Raw genomic sequence first — 16,802 nt, 5'->3', positions numbered from 1 at the left:
AAATAGGCATCCACCAACTTTACAGACAACTTCTCCTTGCTCCTACAACCTCCATCCTTGCACAGTTTGTTATTCTTCTAGGTAACATAGTAACAAATCCAAATTGCTGCTCTCTTTGTAGGCAAGCAAGGCTTTGTTGCAACTGCAATTCTTACTTCTTCTTGAAATGTAGGGACGACAGTACATTCCATCACATCCATCTAGTGTACACAGGTAGGTCCATTGTGGCGGGCAGGCGAGCGGGCGGGCTGCTTTATTGGCTGTTTGCTGTTCCCCTACTCCACTCCACTATTTGACTGTTGTGCTGCATCAATCAATCAATCAATCAATCAATCAATCAATCAATCAATCAATCAATCAATCAATCAGTGGCTGGCTCAGGTGCAGCTCTTTAACTTACCTAAAAGGGAGGGCGGAGAGAAGACAAGGAAGGTGAATGAGGTGTTCCAATGTGAAATGCCGGAAACACAGAAACACAGACGACACACAACAAGAGGTGGCAATCTATTCATTAATTGCATTTAATCAATGAGCTCATTATCACTCATGCATTGTCCAACAGGTGTTGAAATAATGGGATTAAAAGGGGAGATCCCTTCAGAAAGACAGAAACAATAGCAAAGACAAAAAACACTTTTGGAATCTGCTTTTAGTCAACACATAAGGAAAGGGTGCACCGGTCCTGGAAATACTGCAATACCAGGTCAATGCGTGGAGTGGACAGAGCAAGCTCTATTTCCATCTCCCTGTTCTAAAAATCCATTTAATATATGGTCCCCAGATAGGGGACGTATCAGATATTAAACTGATAAGAACAGATACTACACTTGATCTTAGCCAAAAGGCCGAGAAGCGATAACCCGAACGGGCCGCGCGTTGCCCGAGCCTGCCCGATACTGCTGTTCAGCCCTTGCAGCGATTCAGCCTACTTCTAGGCAATTCCATGGGGCCCTGCAGGCTCACACACTCACAGCTACACGGGAGGTGAATAAAGGCCGGAGAGGAAGCCAGACAGGATTTGCTTCTTTTGCTTGCACCACAATGCAGTGCTGAAAGAGGAGGAATCTACATAAAAACGCCTTCCTGGCAACGCCCAAATGCCCTGCTGCCATGCAGATAAACACTGGCAGCGGCAGCAAGTGCATGCCCACAGCCACCCCTTGTTCCTTCACACCTTGTATCAGCTGTAATCCAGTCCAGTCCAGTGCTGCCTGCTGAGCAGCACTGACCAACACTGCCTGGGCCCAGGCTTTTATCTCTGAGGCCCCATTATGATGTCAGAAAGCTGGCTCTGGAATCCTGAGGGCTCCACTATGACACGTGCAAAGTTCCGTCTGAACTTTATATAAGACGGTGAGGCTCAGTCAGTCACTCAGTGTTGCCTGAGAGGGCAACACTGCAACAGCCGGCCGCCAGGCTGTCTTTTTTTTGCACAGCTAGTTGCCTCCAGGAGGCCACAAGAGGGAGACAAGGGACTGCAAAATGGAAAATAGGCATCCACCAACTTTACAGACAACTTCTCCTTGCTCCTACAACCTCCATCCTTGCACAGTTTGTTATTCTTCTAGGTAACATAGTAACAAATCCAAATTGCTGCTCTCTTTGTAGGCAAGCAAGGCTTTGTTGCAACTGCAATTCTTACTTCTTCTTGAAATGTAGGGACGACAGTACATTCCATCACATCCATCTAGTGTACACAGGTAGGTCCATTGTGGCGGGCAGGCGAGCGGGCGGGCTGCTTTATTGGCTGTTTGCTGTTCCCCTACTCCACTCCACTATTTGACTGTTGTGCTGCATCAATCAATCAATCAATCAATCAATCAATCAATCAATCAATCAATCAGTGGCTGGCTCAGGTGCAGCTCTTTAACTTACCTAAAAGGGAGGGCGGAGAGAAGACAAGGAAGGTGAATGAGGTGTTCCAATGTGAAATGCCGGAAACACAGAAACACAGACGACACACAACAAGAGGTGGCAATCTATTCATTAATTGCATTTAATCAATGAGCTCATTATCACTCATGCATTGTCCAACAGGTGTTGAAATAATGGGATTAAAAGGGGAGATCCCTTCAGAAAGACAGAAACAATAGCAAAGACAAAAAACACTTTTGGAATCTGCTTTTAGTCAACACATAAGGAAAGGGTGCACCGGTCCTGGAAATACTGCAATACCAGGTCAATGCGTGGAGTGGACAGAGCAAGCTCTATTTCCATCTCCCTGTTCTAAAAATCCATTTAATATATGGTCCCCAGATAGGGGACGTATCAGATATTAAACTGATAAGAACAGATACTACACTTGATCTTAGCCAAAAGGCCGAGAAGCGATAACCCGAACGGGCCGCGCGTTGCCCGAGCCTGCCCGATACTGCTGTTCAGCCCTTGCAGCGATTCAGCCTACTTCTAGGCAATTCCATGGGGCCCTGCAGGCTCACACACTCACAGCTACACGGGAGGTGAATAAAGGCCGGAGAGGAAGCCAGACAGGATTTGCTTCTTTTGCTTGCACCACAATGCAGTGCTGAAAGAGGAGGAATCTACATAAAAACGCCTTCCTGGCAACGCCCAAATGCCCTGCTGCCATGCAGATAAACACTGGCAGCGGCAGCAAGTGCATGCCCACAGCCACCCCTTGTTCCTTCACACCTTGTATCAGCTGTAATCCAGTCCAGTCCAGTGCTGCCTGCTGAGCAGCACTGACCAACACTGCCTGGGCCCAGGCTTTTATCTCTGAGGCCCCATTATGATGTCAGAAAGCTGGCTCTGGAATCCTGAGGGCTCCACTATGACACGTGCAAAGTTCCGTCTGAACTTTATATAAGACGGTGAGGCTCAGTCAGTCACTCAGTGTTGCCTGAGAGGGCAACACTGCAACAGCCGGCCGCCAGGCTGTCTTTTTTTTGCACAGCTAGTTGCCTCCAGGAGGCCACAAGAGGGAGACAAGGGACTGCAAAATGGAAAATAGGCATCCACCAACTTTACAGACAACTTCTCCTTGCTCCTACAACCTCCATCCTTGCACAGTTTGTTATTCTTCTAGGTAACATAGTAACAAATCCAAATTGCTGCTCTCTTTGTAGGCAAGCAAGGCTTTGTTGCAACTGCAATTCTTACTTCTTCTTGAAATGTAGGGACGACAGTACATTCCATCACATCCATCTAGTGTACACAGGTAGGTCCATTGTGGCGGGCAGGCGAGCGGGCGGGCTGCTTTATTGGCTGTTTGCTGTTCCCCTACTCCACTCCACTATTTGACTGTTGTGCTGCATCAATCAATCAATCAATCAATCAATCAATCAATCAATCAATCAGTGGCTGGCTCAGGTGCAGCTCTTTAACTTACCTAAAAGGGAGGGCGGAGAGAAGACAAGGAAGGTGAATGAGGTGTTCCAATGTGAAATGCCGGAAACACAGAAACACAGACGACACACAACAAGAGGTGGCAATCTATTCATTAATTGCATTTAATCAATGAGCTCATTATCACTCATGCATTGTCCAACAGGTGTTGAAATAATGGGATTAAAAGGGGAGATCCCTTCAGAAAGACAGAAACAATAGCAAAGACAAAAAACACTTTTGGAATCTGCTTTTAGTCAACACATAAGGAAAGGGTGCACCGGTCCTGGAAATACTGCAATACCAGGTCAATGCGTGGAGTGGACAGAGCAAGCTCTATTTCCATCTCCCTGTTCTAAAAATCCATTTAATATATGGTCCCCAGATAGGGGACGTATCAGATATTAAACTGATAAGAACAGATACTACACTTGATCTTAGCCAAAAGGCCGAGAAGCGATAACCCGAACGGGCCGCGCGTTGCCCGAGCCTGCCCGATACTGCTGTTCAGCCCTTGCAGCGATTCAGCCTACTTCTAGGCAATTCCATGGGGCCCTGCAGGCTCACACACTCACAGCTACACGGGAGGTGAATAAAGGCCGGAGAGGAAGCCAGACAGGATTTGCTTCTTTTGCTTGCACCACAATGCAGTGCTGAAAGAGGAGGAATCTACATAAAAACGCCTTCCTGGCAACGCCCAAATGCCCTGCTGCCATGCAGATAAACACTGGCAGCGGCAGCAAGTGCATGCCCACAGCCACCCCTTGTTCCTTCACACCTTGTATCAGCTGTAATCCAGTCCAGTCCAGTGCTGCCTGCTGAGCAGCACTGACCAACACTGCCTGGGCCCAGGCTTTTATCTCTGAGGCCCCATTATGATGTCAGAAAGCTGGCTCTGGAATCCTGAGGGCTCCACTATGACACGTGCAAAGTTCCGTCTGAACTTTATATAAGACGGTGAGGCTCAGTCAGTCACTCAGTGTTGCCTGAGAGGGCAACACTGCAACAGCCGGCCGCCAGGCTGTCTTTTTTTTGCACAGCTAGTTGCCTCCAGGAGGCCACAAGAGGGAGACAAGGGACTGCAAAATGGAAAATAGGCATCCACCAACTTTACAGACAACTTCTCCTTGCTCCTACAACCTCCATCCTTGCACAGTTTGTTATTCTTCTAGGTAACATAGTAACAAATCCAAATTGCTGCTCTCTTTGTAGGCAAGCAAGGCTTTGTTGCAACTGCAATTCTTACTTCTTCTTGAAATGTAGGGACGACAGTACATTCCATCACATCCATCTAGTGTACACAGGTAGGTCCATTGTGGCGGGCAGGCGAGCGGGCGGGCTGCTTTATTGGCTGTTTGCTGTTCCCCTACTCCACTCCACTATTTGACTGTTGTGCTGCATCAATCAATCAATCAATCAATCAATCAATCAATCAATCAATCAATCAGTGGCTGGCTCAGGTGCAGCTCTTTAACTTACCTAAAAGGGAGGGCGGAGAGAAGACAAGGAAGGTGAATGAGGTGTTCCAATGTGAAATGCCGGAAACACAGAAACACAGACGACACACAACAAGAGGTGGCAATCTATTCATTAATTGCATTTAATCAATGAGCTCATTATCACTCATGCATTGTCCAACAGGTGTTGAAATAATGGGATTAAAAGGGGAGATCCCTTCAGAAAGACAGAAACAATAGCAAAGACAAAAAACACTTTTGGAATCTGCTTTTAGTCAACACATAAGGAAAGGGTGCACCGGTCCTGGAAATACTGCAATACCAGGTCAATGCGTGGAGTGGACAGAGCAAGCTCTATTTCCATCTCCCTGTTCTAAAAATCCATTTAATATATGGTCCCCAGATAGGGGACGTATCAGATATTAAACTGATAAGAACAGATACTACACTTGATCTTAGCCAAAAGGCCGAGAAGCGATAACCCGAACGGGCCGCGCGTTGCCCGAGCCTGCCCGATACTGCTGTTCAGCCCTTGCAGCGATTCAGCCTACTTCTAGGCAATTCCATGGGGCCCTGCAGGCTCACACACTCACAGCTACACGGGAGGTGAATAAAGGCCGGAGAGGAAGCCAGACAGGATTTGCTTCTTTTGCTTGCACCACAATGCAGTGCTGAAAGAGGAGGAATCTACATAAAAACGCCTTCCTGGCAACGCCCAAATGCCCTGCTGCCATGCAGATAAACACTGGCAGCGGCAGCAAGTGCATGCCCACAGCCACCCCTTGTTCCTTCACACCTTGTATCAGCTGTAATCCAGTCCAGTCCAGTGCTGCCTGCTGAGCAGCACTGACCAACACTGCCTGGGCCCAGGCTTTTATCTCTGAGGCCCCATTATGATGTCAGAAAGCTGGCTCTGGAATCCTGAGGGCTCCACTATGACACGTGCAAAGTTCCGTCTGAACTTTATATAAGACGGTGAGGCTCAGTCAGTCACTCAGTGTTGCCTGAGAGGGCAACACTGCAACAGCCGGCCGCCAGGCTGTCTTTTTTTTGCACAGCTAGTTGCCTCCAGGAGGCCACAAGAAGGAGACAAGGGACTGCAAAATGGAAAATAGGCATCCACCAACTTTACAGACAACTTCTCCTTGCTCCTACAACCTCCATCCTTGCACAGTTTGTTATTCTTCTAGGTAACATAGTAACAAATCCAAATTGCTGCTCTCTTTGTAGGCAAGCAAGGCTTTGTTGCAACTGCAATTCTTACTTCTTCTTGAAATGTAGGGACGACAGTACATTCCATCACATCCATCTAGTGTACACAGGTAGGTCCATTGTGGCGGGCAGGCGAGCGGGCGGGCTGCTTTATTGGCTGTTTGCTGTTCCCCTACTCCACTCCACTATTTGACTGTTGTGCTGCATCAATCAATCAATCAATCAATCAATCAATCAATCAATCAATCAGTGGCTGGCTCAGGTGCAGCTCTTTAACTTACCTAAAAGGGAGGGCGGAGAGAAGACAAGGAAGGTGAATGAGGTGTTCCAATGTGAAATGCCGGAAACACAGAAACACAGACGACACACAACAAGAGGTGGCAATCTATTCATTAATTGCATTTAATCAATGAGCTCATTATCACTCATGCATTGTCCAACAGGTGTTGAAATAATGGGATTAAAAGGGGAGATCCCTTCAGAAAGACAGAAACAATAGCAAAGACAAAAAACACTTTTGGAATCTGCTTTTAGTCAACACATAAGGAAAGGGTGCACCGGTCCTGGAAATACTGCAATACCAGGTCAATGCGTGGAGTGGACAGAGCAAGCTCTATTTCCATCTCCCTGTTCTAAAAATCCATTTAATATATGGTCCCCAGATAGGGGACGTATCAGATATTAAACTGATAAGAACAGATACTACACTTGATCTTAGCCAAAAGGCCGAGAAGCGATAACCCGAACGGGCCGCGCGTTGCCCGAGCCTGCCCGATACTGCTGTTCAGCCCTTGCAGCGATTCAGCCTACTTCTAGGCAATTCCATGGGGCCCTGCAGGCTCACACACTCACAGCTACACGGGAGGTGAATAAAGGCCGGAGAGGAAGCCAGACAGGATTTGCTTCTTTTGCTTGCACCACAATGCAGTGCTGAAAGAGGAGGAATCTACATAAAAACGCCTTCCTGGCAACGCCCAAATGCCCTGCTGACATGCAGATAAACACTGGCAGCGGCAGCAAGTGCATGCCCACAGCCACCCCTTGTTCCTTCACACCTTGTATCAGCTGTAATCCAGTCCAGTCCAGTGCTGCCTGCTGAGCAGCACTGACCAACACTGCCTGGGCCCAGGCTTTTATCTCTGAGGCCCCATTATGATGTCAGAAAGCTGGCTCTGGAATCCTGAGGGCTCCACTATGACACGTGCAAAGTTCCGTCTGAACTTTATATAAGACGGTGAGGCTCAGTCAGTCACTCAGTGTTGCCTGAGAGGGCAACACTGCAACAGCCGGCCGCCAGGCTGTCTTTTTTTTGCACAGCTAGTTGCCTCCAGGAGGCCACAAGAGGGAGACAAGGGACTGCAAAATGGAAAATAGGCATCCACCAACTTTACAGACAACTTCTCCTTGCTCCTACAACCTCCATCCTTGCACAGTTTGTTATTCTTCTAGGTAACATAGTAACAAATCCAAATTGCTGCTCTCTTTGTAGGCAAGCAAGGCTTTGTTGCAACTGCAATTCTTACTTCTTCTTGAAATGTAGGGACGACAGTACATTCCATCACATCCATCTAGTGTACACAGGTAGGTCCATTGTGGCGGGCAGGCGAGCGGGCGGGCTGCTTTATTGGCTGTTTGCTGTTCCCCTACTCCACTCCACTATTTGACTGTTGTGCTGCATCAATCAATCAATCAATCAATCAATCAATCAATCAATCAATCAATCAATCAATCAATCAGTGGCTGGCTCAGGTGCAGCTCTTTAACTTACCTAAAAGGGAGGGCGGAGAGAAGACAAGGAAGGTGAATGAGGTGTTCCAATGTGAAATGCCGGAAACACAGAAACACAGACGACACACAACAAGAGGTGGCAATCTATTCATTAATTGCATTTAATCAATGAGCTCATTATCACTCATGCATTGTCCAACAGGTGTTGAAATAATGGGATTAAAAGGGGAGATCCCTTCAGAAAGACAGAAACAATAGCAAAGACAAAAAACACTTTTGGAATCTGCTTTTAGTCAACACATAAGGAAAGGGTGCACCGGTCCTGGAAATACTGCAATACCAGGTCAATGCGTGGAGTGGACAGAGCAAGCTCTATTTCCATCTCCCTGTTCTAAAAATCCATTTAATATATGGTCCCCAGATAGGGGACGTATCAGATATTAAACTGATAAGAACAGATACTACACTTGATCTTAGCCAAAAGGCCGAGAAGCGATAACCCGAACGGGCCGCGCGTTGCCCGAGCCTGCCCGATACTGCTGTTCAGCCCTTGCAGCGATTCAGCCTACTTCTAGGCAATTCCATGGGGCCCTGCAGGCTCACACACTCACAGCTACACGGGAGGTGAATAAAGGCCGGAGAGGAAGCCAGACAGGATTTGCTTCTTTTGCTTGCACCACAATGCAGTGCTGAAAGAGGAGGAATCTACATAAAAACGCCTTCCTGGCAACGCCCAAATGCCCTGCTGCCATGCAGATAAACACTGGCAGCGGCAGCAAGTGCATGCCCACAGCCACCCCTTGTTCCTTCACACCTTGTATCAGCTGTAATCCAGTCCAGTCCAGTGCTGCCTGCTGAGCAGCACTGACCAACACTGCCTGGGCCCAGGCTTTTATCTCTGAGGCCCCATTATGATGTCAGAAAGCTGGCTCTGGAATCCTGAGGGCTCCACTATGACACGTGCAAAGTTCCGTCTGAACTTTATATAAGACGGTGAGGCTCAGTCAGTCACTCAGTGTTGCCTGAGAGGGCAACACTGCAACAGCCGGCCGCCAGGCTGTCTTTTTTTTGCACAGCTAGTTGCCTCCAGGAGGCCACAAGAGGGAGACAAGGGACTGCAAAATGGAAAATAGGCATCCACCAACTTTACAGACAACTTCTCCTTGCTCCTACAACCTCCATCCTTGCACAGTTTGTTATTCTTCTAGGTAACATAGTAACAAATCCAAATTGCTGCTCTCTTTGTAGGCAAGCAAGGCTTTGTTGCAACTGCAATTCTTACTTCTTCTTGAAATGTAGGGACGACAGTACATTCCATCACATCCATCTAGTGTACACAGGTAGGTCCATTGTGGCGGGCAGGCGAGCGGGCGGGCTGCTTTATTGGCTGTTTGCTGTTCCCCTACTCCACTCCACTATTTGACTGTTGTGCTGCATCAATCAATCAATCAATCAATCAATCAATCAATCAATCAATCAATCAGTGGCTGGCTCAGGTGCAGCTCTTTAACTTACCTAAAAGGGAGGGCGGAGAGAAGACAAGGAAGGTGAATGAGGTGTTCCAATGTGAAATGCCGGAAACACAGAAACACAGACGACACACAACAAGAGGTGGCAATCTATTCATTAATTGCATTTAATCAATGAGCTCATTATCACTCATGCATTGTCCAACAGGTGTTGAAATAATGGGATTAAAAGGGGAGATCCCTTCAGAAAGACAGAAACAATAGCAAAGACAAAAAACACTTTTGGAATCTGCTTTTAGTCAACACATAAGGAAAGGGTGCACCGGTCCTGGAAATACTGCAATACCAGGTCAATGCGTGGAGTGGACAGAGCAAGCTCTATTTCCATCTCCCTGTTCTAAAAATCCATTTAATATATGGTCCCCAGATAGGGGACGTATCAGATATTAAACTGATAAGAACAGATACTACACTTGATCTTAGCCAAAAGGCCGAGAAGCGATAACCCGAACGGGCCGCGCGTTGCCCGAGCCTGCCCGATACTGCTGTTCAGCCCTTGCAGCGATTCAGCCTACTTCTAGGCAATTCCATGGGGCCCTGCAGGCTCACACACTCACAGCTACACGGGAGGTGAATAAAGGCCGGAGAGGAAGCCAGACAGGATTTGCTTCTTTTGCTTGCACCACAATGCAGTGCTGAAAGAGGAGGAATCTACATAAAAACGCCTTCCTGGCAACGCCCAAATGCCCTGCTGCCATGCAGATAAACACTGGCAGCGGCAGCAAGTGCATGCCCACAGCCACCCCTTGTTCCTTCACACCTTGTATCAGCTGTAATCCAGTCCAGTCCAGTGCTGCCTGCTGAGCAGCACTGACCAACACTGCCTGGGCCCAGGCTTTTATCTCTGAGGTCCCATTATGATGTCAGAAAGCTGGCTCTGGAATCCTGAGGGCTCCACTATGACACGTGCAAAGTTCCGTCTGAACTTTATATAAGACGGTGAGGCTCAGTCAGTCACTCAGTGTTGCCTGAGAGGGCAACACTGCAACAGCCGGCCGCCAGGCTGTCTTTTTTTTGCACAGCTAGTTGCCTCCAGGAGGCCACAAGAGGGAGACAAGGGACTGCAAAATGGAAAATAGGCATCCACCAACTTTACAGACAACTTCTCCTTGCTCCTACAACCTCCATCCTTGCACAGTTTGTTATTCTTCTAGGTAACATAGTAACAAATCCAAATTGCTGCTCTCTTTGTAGGCAAGCAAGGCTTTGTTGCAACTGCAATTCTTACTTCTTCTTGAAATGTAGGGACGACAGTACATTCCATCACATCCATCTAGTGTACACAGGTAGGTCCATTGTGGCGGGCAGGCGAGCGGGCGGGCTGCTTTATTGGCTGTTTGCTGTTCCCCTACTCCACTCCACTATTTGACTGTTGTGCTGCATCAATCAATCAATCAATCAATCAATCAATCAATCAATCAATCAATCAATCAATCAATCAGTGGCTGGCTCAGGTGCAGCTCTTTAACTTACCTAAAAGGGAGGGCGGAGAGAAGACAAGGAAGGTGAATGAGGTGTTCCAATGTGAAATGCCGGAAACACAGAAACACAGACGACACACAACAAGAGGTGGCAATCTATTCATTAATTGCATTTAATCAATGAGCTCATTATCACTCATGCATTGTCCAACAGGTGTTGAAATAATGGGATTAAAAGGGGAGATCCCTTCAGAAAGACAGAAACAATAGCAAAGACAAAAAACACTTTTGGAATCTGCTTTTAGTCAACACATAAGGAAAGGGTGCACCGGTCCTGGAAATACTGCAATACCAGGTCAATGCGTGGAGTGGACAGAGCAAGCTCTATTTCCATCTCCCTGTTCTAAAAATCCATTTAATATATGGTCCCCAGATAGGGGACGTATCAGATATTAAACTGATAAGAACAGATACTACACTTGATCTTAGCCAAAAGGCCGAGAAGCGATAACCCGAACGGGCCGCGCGTTGCCCGAGCCTGCCCGATACTGCTGTTCAGCCCTTGCAGCGATTCAGCCTACTTCTAGGCAATTCCATGGGGCCCTGCAGGCTCACACACTCACAGCTACACGGGAGGTGAATAAAGGCCGGAGAGGAAGCCAGACAGGATTTGCTTCTTTTGCTTGCACCACAATGCAGTGCTGAAAGAGGAGGAATCTACATAAAAACACCTTCCTGGCAACGCCCAAATGCCCTGCTGCCATGCAGATAAACACTGGCAGCGGCAGCAAGTGCATGCCCACAGCCACCCCTTGTTCCTTCACACCTTGTATCAGCTGTAATCCAGTCCAGTCCAGTGCTGCCTGCTGAGCAGCACTGACCAACACTGCCTGGGCCCAGGCTTTTATCTCTGAGGCCCCATTATGATGTCAGAAAGCTGGCTCTGGAATCCTGAGGGCTCCACTGTGACACGTGCAAAGTTCCGTCTGAACTTTATATAAGACGGTGAGGCTCAGTCAGTCACTCAGTGTTGCCTGAGAGGGCAACACTGCAACAGCCGGCCGCCAGGCTGTCTTTTTTTTGCACAGCTAGTTGCCTCCAGGAGGCCACAAGAGGGAGACAAGGGACTGCAAAATGGAAAATAGGCATCCACCAACTTTACAGACAACTTCTCCTTGCTCCTACAACCTCCATCCTTGCACAGTTTGTTATTCTTCTAGGTAACATAGTAACAAATCCAAATTGCTGCTCTCTTTGTAGGCAAGCAAGGCTTTGTTGCAACTGCAATTCTTACTTCTTCTTGAAATGTAGGGACGACAGTACATTCCATCACATCCATCTAGTGTACACAGGTAGGTCCATTGTGGCGGGCAGGCGAGCGGGCGGGCTGCTTTATTGGCTGTTTGCTGTTCCCCTACTCCACTCCACTATTTGACTGTTGTGCTGCATCAATCAATCAATCAATCAATCAATCAGTGGCTGGCTCAGGTGCAGCTCTTTAACTTACCTAAAAGGGAGGGCGGAGAGAAGACAAGGAAGGTGAATGAGGTGTTCCAATGTGAAATGCCGGAAACACAGAAACACAGACGACACACAACAAGAGGTGGCAATCTATTCATTAATTGCATTTAATCAATGAGCTCATTATCACTCATGCATTGTCCAACAGGTGTTGAAATAATGGGATTAAAAGGGGAGATCCCTTCAGAAAGACAGAAACAATAGCAAAGACAAAAAACACTTTTGGAATCTGCTTTTAGTCAACACATAAGGAAAGGGTGCACCGGTCCTGGAAATACTGCAATACCAGGTCAATGCGTGGAGTGGACAGAGCAAGCTCTATTTCCATCTCCCTGTTCTAAAAATCCATTTAATATATGGTCCCCAGATAGGGGACGTATCAGATATTAAACTGATAAGAACAGATACTACACTTGATCTTAGCCAAAAGGCCGAGAAGCGATAACCCGAACGGGCCGCGCGTTGCCCGAGCCTGCCCGATACTGCTGTTCAGCCCTTGCAGCGATTCAGCCTACTTCTAGGCAATTCCATGGGGCCCTGCAGGCTCACACACTCACAGCTACACGGGAGGTGAATAAAGGCCGGAGAGGAAGCCAGACAGGATTTGCTTCTTTTGCTTGCACCACAATGCAGTGCTGAAAGAGGAGGAATCTACATAAAAACGCCTTCCTGGCAACGCCCAAATGCCCTGCTGCCATGCAGATAAACACTGGCAGCGGCAGCAAGTGCATGCCCACAGCCACCCCTTGTTCCTTCACACCTTGTATCAGCTGTAATCCAGTCCAGTCCAGTGCTGCCTGCTGAGCAGCACTGACCAACACTGCCTGGGCCCAGGCTTTTATCTCTGAGGTCCCATTATGATGTCAGAAAGCTGGCTCTGGAATCCTGAGGGCTCCACTATGACACGTGCAAAGTTCCGTCTGAACTTTATATAAGACGGTGAGGCTCAGTCAGTCACTCAGTGTTGCCTGAGAGGGCAACACTGCAACAGCCGGCCGCCAGGCTGTCTTTTTTTTGCACAGCTAGTTGCCTCCAGGAGGCCACAAGAGGGAGACAAGGGACTGCAAAATGGAAAATAGGCATCCACCAACTTTACAGACAACTTCTCCTTGCTCCTACAACCTCCATCCTTGCACAGTTTGTTATTCTTCTAGGTAACATAGTAACAAATCCAAATTGCTGCTCTCTTTGTAGGCAAGCAAGGCTTTGTTGCAACTGCAATTCTTACTTCTTCTTGAAATGTAGGGACGACAGTACATTCCATCACATCCATCTAGTGTACACAGGTAGGTCCATTGTGGCGGGCAGGCGAGCGGGCGGGCTGCTTTATTGGCTGTTTGCTGTTCCCCTACTCCACTCCACTATTTGACTGTTGTGCTGCATCAATCAATCAATCAATCAATCAATCAATCAATCAATCAATCAATCAATCAATCAATCAATCAGTGGCTGGCTCAGGTGCAGCTCTTTAACTTACCTAAAAGGGAGGGCGGAGAGAAGACAAGGAAGGTGAATGAGGTGTTCCAATGTGAAATGCCGGAAACACAGAAACACAGACGACACACAACAAGAGGTGGCAATCTATTCATTAATTGCATTTAATCAATGAGCTCATTATCACTCATGCATTGTCCAACAGGTGTTGAAATAATGGGATTAAAAGGGGAGATCCCTTCAGAAAGACAGAAACAATAGCAAAGACAAAAAACACTTTTGGAATCTGCTTTTAGTCAACACATAAGGAAAGGGTGCACCGGTCCTGGAAATACTGCAATACCAGGTCAATGCGTGGAGTGGACAGAGCAAGCTCTATTTCCATCTCCCTGTTCTAAAAATCCATTTAATATATGGTCCCCAGATAGGGGACGTATCAGATATTAAACTGATAAGAACAGATACTACACTTGATCTTAGCCAAAAGGCCGAGAAGCGATAACCCGAACGGGCCGCGCGTTGCCCGAGCCTGCCCGATACTGCTGTTCAGCCCTTGCAGCGATTCAGCCTACTTCTAGGCAATTCCATGGGGCCCTGCAGGCTCACACACTCACAGCTACACGGGAGGTGAATAAAGGCCGGAGAGGAAGCCAGACAGGATTTGCTTCTTTTGCTTGCACCACAATGCAGTGCTGAAAGAGGAGGAATCTACATAAAAACGCCTTCCTGGCAACGCCCAAATGCCCTGCTGCCATGCAGATAAACACTGGCAGCGGCAGCAAGTGCATGCCCACAGCCACCCCTTGTTCCTTCACACCTTGTATCACCTGTAATCCAGTCCAGTCCAGTGCTGCCTGCTGAGCAGCACTGACCAACACTGCCTGGGCCCAGGCTTTTATCTCTGAGGCCCCATTATGATGTCAGAAAGCTGGCTCTGGAATCCTGAGGGCTCCACTATGACACGTGCAAAGTTCCGTCTGAACTTTATATAAGACGGTGAGGCTCAGTCAGTCACTCAGTGTTGCCTGAGAGGGCAACACTGCAACAGCCGGCCGCCAGGCTGTCTTTTTTTTGCACAGCTAGTTGCCTCCAGGAGGCCACAAGAGGGAGACAAGGGACTGCAAAATGGAAAATAGGCATCCACCAACTTTACAGACAACTTCTCCTTGCTCCTACAACCTCCATCCTTGCACAGTTTGTTATTCTTCTAGGTAACATAGTAACAAATCCAAATTGCTGCTCTCTTTGTAGGCAAGCAAGGCTTTGTTGCAACTGCAATTCTTACTTCTTCTTGAAATGTAGGGACGACAGTACATTCCATCACATCCATCTAGTGTACACAGGTAGGTCCATTGTGGCGGGCAGGCGAGCGGGCGGGCTGCTTTATTGGCTGTTTGCTGTTCCCCTACTCCACTCCACTATTTGACTGTTGTGCTGCATCAATCAATCAATCAATCAATCAATCAATCAATCAATCAATCAGTGGCTGGCTCAGGTGCAGCTCTTTAACTTACCTAAAAGGGAGGGCGGAGAGAAGACAAGGAAGGTGAATGAGGTGTTCCAATGTGAAATGCCGGAAACACAGAAACACAGACGACACACAACAAGAGGTGGCAATCTATTCATTAATTGCATTTAATCAATGAGCTCATTATCACTCATGCATTGTCCAACAGGTGTTGAAATAATGGGATTAAAAGGGGAGATCCCTTCAGAAAGACAGAAACAATAGCAAAGACAAAAAACACTTTTGGAATCTGCTTTTAGTCAACACATAAGGAAAGGGTGCACCGGTCCTGGAAATACTGCAATACCAGGTCAATGCGTGGAGTGGACAGAGCAAGCTCTATTTCCATCTCCCTGTTCTAAAAATCCATTTAATATATGGTCCCCAGATAGGGGACGTATCAGATATTAAACTGATAAGAACAGATACTACACTTGATCTTAGCCAAAAGGCCGAGAAGCGATAACCCGAACGGGCCGCGCGTTGCCCGAGCCTGCCCGATACTGCTGTTCAGCCCTTGCAGCGATTCAGCCTACTTCTAGGCAATTCCATGGGGCCCTGCAGGCTCACACACTCACAGCTACACGGGAGGTGAATAAAGGCCGGAGAGGAAGCCAGACAGGATTTGCTTCTTTTGCTTGCACCACAATGCAGTGCTGAAAGAGGAGGAATCTACATAAAAACGCCTTCCTGGCAACGCCCAAATGCCCTGCTGCCATGCAGATAAACACTGGCAGCGGCAGCAAGTGCATGCCCACAGCCACCCCTTGTTCCTTCACACCTTGTATCAGCTGTAATCCAGTCCAGTCCAGTGCTGCCTGCTGAGCAGCACTGACCAACACTGCCTGGGCCCAGGCTTTTATCTCTGAGGCCCCATTATGATGTCAGAAAGCTGGCTCTGGAATCCTGAGGGCTCCACTATGACACGTGCAAAGTTCCGTCTGAACTTTATATAAGACGGTGAGGCTCAGTCAGTCACTCAGTGTTGCCTGAGAGGGCAACACTGCAACAGCCGGCCGCCAGGCTGTCTTTTTTTTGCACAGCTAGTTGCCTCCAGTAGGCCACAAGAGGGAGACAAGGGACTGCAAAATGGAAAATAGGCATCCACCAACTTTACAGACAACTTCTCCTTGCTCCTACAACCTCCATCCTTGCACAGTTTGTTATTCTTCTAGGTAACATAGTAACAAATCCAAATTGCTGCTCTCTTTGTAGGCAAGCAAGGCTTTGTTGCAACTGCAATTCTTACTTCTTCTTGAAATGTAGGGACGACAGTACATTCCATCACATCCATCTAGTGTACACAGGTAGGTCCATTGTGGCGGGCAGGCGAGCGGGCGGGCTGCTTTATTGGCTGTTTGCTGTTCCCCTACTCCACTCCACTATTTGACTGTTGTGCTGCATCAATCAATCAATCAATCAATCAATCAATCAATCAATCAATCAATCAATCAGTGGCTGGCTCAGGTGCAGCTCTTTAACTTACCTAAAAGGGAGGGCGGAGAGAAGACAAGGAAGGTGAATGAGGTGTTCCAATGTGAAATGCCGGAAACACAGAAACACAGACGACACACAACAAGAGGTGGCAATCTATTCATTAATTGCATTTAATCAATGAGCTCATTATCACTCATGCATTGTCCAACAGGTG

The 16,802-nt window shown here is 47.7% G+C and overlaps 11 non-coding genes across 11 annotated transcripts; all 11 read right to left on the bottom strand.

Moving 5' to 3' along the window:
- Positions 1-666: 666 nt before the first annotated feature.
- Positions 667-857, bottom strand: LOC142693649 (U2 spliceosomal RNA). The gene has a single exon (XR_012861970.1). It is a non-coding gene; the product is annotated as a U2 spliceosomal RNA (small nuclear RNA).
- Positions 858-2,141: 1,284 nt separating this feature from the next.
- LOC142693648 (U2 spliceosomal RNA) lies at positions 2,142-2,332 on the bottom strand. The gene has a single exon (XR_012861969.1). It is a non-coding gene; the product is annotated as a U2 spliceosomal RNA (small nuclear RNA).
- Positions 2,333-3,612: 1,280 nt separating this feature from the next.
- On the bottom strand, positions 3,613-3,803 carry LOC142693647 (U2 spliceosomal RNA). The gene has a single exon (XR_012861968.1). It is a non-coding gene; the product is annotated as a U2 spliceosomal RNA (small nuclear RNA).
- Positions 3,804-5,087: 1,284 nt separating this feature from the next.
- LOC142693646 (U2 spliceosomal RNA) lies at positions 5,088-5,278 on the bottom strand. The gene has a single exon (XR_012861967.1). It is a non-coding gene; the product is annotated as a U2 spliceosomal RNA (small nuclear RNA).
- Positions 5,279-6,558: 1,280 nt separating this feature from the next.
- Positions 6,559-6,749, bottom strand: LOC142693645 (U2 spliceosomal RNA). The gene has a single exon (XR_012861966.1). It is a non-coding gene; the product is annotated as a U2 spliceosomal RNA (small nuclear RNA).
- A 1,296-nt stretch (positions 6,750-8,045) lies between these two features.
- LOC142693643 (U2 spliceosomal RNA) lies at positions 8,046-8,236 on the bottom strand. The gene has a single exon (XR_012861965.1). It is a non-coding gene; the product is annotated as a U2 spliceosomal RNA (small nuclear RNA).
- Positions 8,237-9,520: 1,284 nt separating this feature from the next.
- On the bottom strand, positions 9,521-9,711 carry LOC142693642 (U2 spliceosomal RNA). Its single transcript, XR_012861964.1, has one exon. It is a non-coding gene; the product is annotated as a U2 spliceosomal RNA (small nuclear RNA).
- Positions 9,712-11,007: 1,296 nt separating this feature from the next.
- LOC142693640 (U2 spliceosomal RNA) lies at positions 11,008-11,198 on the bottom strand. Its single transcript, XR_012861962.1, has one exon. It is a non-coding gene; the product is annotated as a U2 spliceosomal RNA (small nuclear RNA).
- A 1,264-nt stretch (positions 11,199-12,462) lies between these two features.
- Positions 12,463-12,653, bottom strand: LOC142693639 (U2 spliceosomal RNA). Its single transcript, XR_012861961.1, has one exon. It is a non-coding gene; the product is annotated as a U2 spliceosomal RNA (small nuclear RNA).
- A 1,300-nt stretch (positions 12,654-13,953) lies between these two features.
- Positions 13,954-14,144, bottom strand: LOC142693638 (U2 spliceosomal RNA). The gene has a single exon (XR_012861960.1). It is a non-coding gene; the product is annotated as a U2 spliceosomal RNA (small nuclear RNA).
- A 1,280-nt stretch (positions 14,145-15,424) lies between these two features.
- LOC142693637 (U2 spliceosomal RNA) lies at positions 15,425-15,615 on the bottom strand. The gene has a single exon (XR_012861959.1). It is a non-coding gene; the product is annotated as a U2 spliceosomal RNA (small nuclear RNA).
- Between the last annotated feature and the right edge of the window lie 1,187 nt (positions 15,616-16,802).

This window comes from Rhinoderma darwinii (genome assembly GCF_050947455.1).
Source record: "Rhinoderma darwinii isolate aRhiDar2 chromosome 5 unlocalized genomic scaffold, aRhiDar2.hap1 SUPER_5_unloc_44, whole genome shotgun sequence".
Lineage (NCBI taxonomy): Eukaryota > Metazoa > Chordata > Amphibia > Anura > Rhinodermatidae > Rhinoderma > Rhinoderma darwinii.
Note: the sequence above shows the minus strand (reverse complement) of the source record. Positions and strands in the feature narration are given on the sequence as shown.